Raw genomic sequence first — 4,108 nt, 5'->3', positions numbered from 1 at the left:
CCCCTATAATTGTACATAAATTCTTATCACAACCCAAAGAAACTTGATGACAAGCTGCACAGACATTCACATATGGACTAAGAAATTCACTGGTGCATCAGTAGAAATTGCCAAGACTCCTGTAGTGGGTATCAAGCCCACTGGGGTATCTATAAGTACAATTTACCAGACACAAAAGCCCCACTATGTCATAATAGCTACAATTATGTCCTTTATTATAGTTGTATCAATTCTAATAGTATACACTTGTACACAGTGCTTTGTATATAGATCCTAAAGATACTTAATGACTCCACGGGCTTCTGCCCTCTCATGCCCTCCTCTTACTATTTCAAAAACATTCTTATTTGCAACTAGGGATTAGGGATGGAGGTCAGACTCTTGTATCTGCTGCCTGCTGAATGGGGGGGTCATAGAGCAAGAGGAGGGCATGAGAAGACAGGAACCCATGGAGAAAGGGCAGAAAAAAATAACTGACACATATTTCTCAAATCTATTTTGAAAAAACAATAAAATGCTTCCAGAAAATTATAAAACATAGTTGAAAACCACACTGCAAATGTAAATGCTCTCCTAAAAAAGTTTATAAAGAAATTTCTCTCTGAGATGCTTATAAACACATAAGAAGGGTAAAACCAACATCCTTGAAACTTTTTACTGGTTGTCCTCTGTCAGCTGGAGCTGGCATGGCATATTTAGTTATTGATATGGTCATGAGATTCCAATGAAAAGATAGCAGCCAGCATGGCAGAGCTTAGTGGTCATACAGTACAATGCAGGTGTTGTATTGTAATGAGAGACAGGGTGGGTACAGCAATCAGAATATTCTGATTTTATATTGTCACCTTCAGAGTCATGATCGACATAGCCATGGCTTCTTCAAAGGTTTTACTTGATCTCTGTAAGTGATGCCATTTAGAATGTGAGCAGAGACCCTTTTTCAGTTAGCAGGGAAAGTCACTGGAAGTTACTCAGTTCCTAGAGTTGAGTCAGTTCAGAGGTTTAGAATTCCCTAAATGATGGGGACACTGATGTCACTTGAGAAGAAATGGCATGGCACTACTTCAAACAGGTGAGCTAAATAATCTTCCAAGACCTCCTCAAAGAGACTTACAATCACAAATCAAGTAGGATACACATTCACAAAAGAAATTCTATAAGGAGATTTCTAAGTATAAATCTAAATTTATACCATATCAAAGAAGCCCAAAATATAATTATTGTTTAACAGTCATATAAAGCATTAATGGTGGTCATGTGGTGAATGGTAATTAAGTCCAAGTCTATTTCACGGCACTTCTTATGAGTCTCCCATACAATTGTGTGGTTATTTCACCAAAAGAACTGCATACAGAATCTGCATGTACATTATTCGCAATTAGCAGATTGTTCTAACTTTAATGCTTCTCTGTTTCAGTTTCTTACAGAGACCAAAAATGGAAAAGATAAGGACCAACTGGTTACTAAAGAAAAAGGGAAAAAAGAAGTCAAATCTGCCAGACTATAAAAGCCAAATTAAGTCTAAAATGCCAAGTTAGAGCTACCAGAAAACAGATGTGTATAATCTAATATCAGCTGAGATAGACAATTAAAAAATACATTAACAATTTAATGCCATAATTAGGGAGCCTTTGAAAAGACCTGACTCCTGACCAACAATTAAGACCCCTTTCTAAAGCCCTGTGAGAAGAGAAAAAAAGAGAATAAAAACTTCACATAAAAAACTCCAATGAAACTGCTGGGAGGGGGGCAGAGAAGCAGGATAGGCAGAAGTGACAGTCTGTGTGGGGATGGGGGGGCACACCTCATCAATAAGGGTACCTGCATAATGAATATTTGTATACCTAACCCTGAATTGTACCCCACATCTTTAAAGTTAAAAAACAAAAACTCCAATGTCTCCATTCTAGAGGTGGACTCCTCCTAGCCTGAAGACTAGAGCTATGGCTGAGGTTGTCTTATACAAGCAATAGGAGGCAATCTGAGGCCCCATGTGAAGCTCAAAATTCAGGCTCTAGCCTGAAGACTAGAGCTATGGCTGAGGTTGTCTTATACAAGCAATAGGAGGCAATCTGAGGCCCCATGTGAAGCTCAAAATTCATTGGAGTCCAATAAACAGAAGATTTTAATGTTAGGAGACACAGGCACAAAATGCATCTTAGTTCATGGAAACCCAGAGAGATTCCCTGGTAAGTGGGCAGCTATAGATAGTGAACAATCTGAGTAGAACAAACTTCTCCTTGGTATCAAGTAGAGTACCCGACTTACTCTATTGTTTTCATCTTTTACAATAAATATTTTGAGATTTGTCTTTTATTTCTAGTGTGAACCTTTAATTTTGACAAAATGAATTTTACAAACACATTTTTCATTCTTAAACTTTCAAACTTTCACTTATTTAAAAAATCAAAGACAATCATCAACAGGGGTACCTGCATGGTCAATGTTTGTATATCTAATCCTGAATTGTACCCCACATCTTTATAATAAATTAAAAAAAAAATCAAAGACAAGACAGCCTAGACTCCAAAATTTAAGTTATGAGTAAAACCATTACCCAATTTTCAAGTTACATATGCTAGCTGCATTTTACATACCATGAAAGTAATAGGCAATCTAGAAAATAATTTTCTTCTGGTTACATTCACCATGCTTGATCACTTGACTGTATGTGCTTGCCCTGCTCCCACAGAAATACTCTGATTACCCAGAGTCCTTTGCCAAATGAGATTGGTGTTCCAGGCCCTGGCTTCCCATCTCACTCAGGCCATGCCAAAGATGTAACATTTAGTGCGGATACACGTGACTTAATGTTACCAGGTGTAGACTTTTAGTCAATGCTGTAGCAGTTACAATGGGGCCAGAGGGAAGAACAGTGATCACTGAACAGAGTTGGGGAAGCCCCAAAGTAGCAAAAGATAGTGTGGCTATAGCAAAGTCAAATGTCTTAAAGGATAAATATAAAAACATTTGAGTCAACTTGTTCAGGATGTTGCCAATAACACATATGGAGAGGCTGAGTATGTCACCACCACTACTACTGTGTTAGCACACTATTGGCAAGAAAGGCTTTGAGAAGATCAGCAAATGCACTAATCCAGTGGAAATCAGGAGAGGAGTAATGTTAGCTGTTGACATTGTCATTGCTGAATTTAAGAAGCAATCCAAACTTGTGACAACCCTGGAAGAAATTACTCAGGTTGCTACAATCTCTGCAAATGGATACAAAGAAATTGGCTGCATCATTTCTGATGCAATGAAAAAGGTTGGAAGAAAGGGTGTCATCACAGTAAAGGATAGAAAAACACTGAATGATGAATTATGAACTATTAAAGGTATGAAGTTTGATCAAGGCTATATTTCTCCATACTTTATTAATATATCAAAAGGTCAGAAATGTGAATTCCAAAATGTCTATGTTCCACTAAGTGAAAAGAAAATTTCTATTGTCCAGTTGTTTGTACCTGCTCTGGAAATTTCCAATGCTCACTGTATGTACTTTGTAATAATTGCTGAAGATGTTAGTAGAGAAACACTCAGTGCACTCATTTTGAATAGGCTAAAATTTGGTCTTTAGGTTGCAGCAGGTTTTGGTGGTAATAGAAAAAAAGGCTCAATTATATAGTTATTGCTGTTGCTACTAGTAATGCAGTGTTTGGAGAAGAGGAGCTGACCTCTTAAAGATTTTCAGTTTCATGTCTTTTGAAAAGTTGAAGAGGTCATCGTGAACAAAGATGATGCTATGCTCATGAAAGGAAAAGGTGACAAGGCTCAAATTGAAAAACATAGTCAAGATAGAATTGAGCAGCTAGATGTCACAACTAGCAAATATGAGAAAAAGCAGCTAAATGAACATCTGGCAAAGTTCTCAGATGGAGTAACTGTGCAGAAGTTTGGTGGGAAAAGTGACACTGAAGTGAATGAGAAGAAAGCCAGGATTACAGATGCACTAAATGCCACACAAGCAGCTGTGGAAGAAGCCTTTTTTCTGGGCAGAGGCTGTGCCCTGCTTCAGTGCATTCCAGCCTTGGACTCATTAATGCCAGCTAATGAGGATCGTAAGTTTTGGTATAGAAATTATTAAAGAGCAGTAAAATTCCTGCAATGG

At 37.7% G+C, this 4,108-nt stretch overlaps 1 pseudogene; it reads left to right on the top strand.

The window, feature by feature from the left end:
- Positions 1-2,649: 2,649 nt before the first annotated feature.
- LOC103263975 lies at positions 2,650-4,058 on the top strand (annotated as a pseudogene).
- The last annotated feature ends 50 nt before the right edge of the window (positions 4,059-4,108 follow it).

This window comes from Carlito syrichta, unplaced genomic scaffold (genome assembly GCF_000164805.1).
Source record: "Carlito syrichta isolate Samal-C Ts95f unplaced genomic scaffold, Tarsius_syrichta-2.0.1 Scaffold305367, whole genome shotgun sequence".
Classification (NCBI taxonomy): domain Eukaryota; kingdom Metazoa; phylum Chordata; class Mammalia; order Primates; family Tarsiidae; genus Carlito; species Carlito syrichta.
Note: the sequence above shows the minus strand (reverse complement) of the source record. Positions and strands in the feature narration are given on the sequence as shown.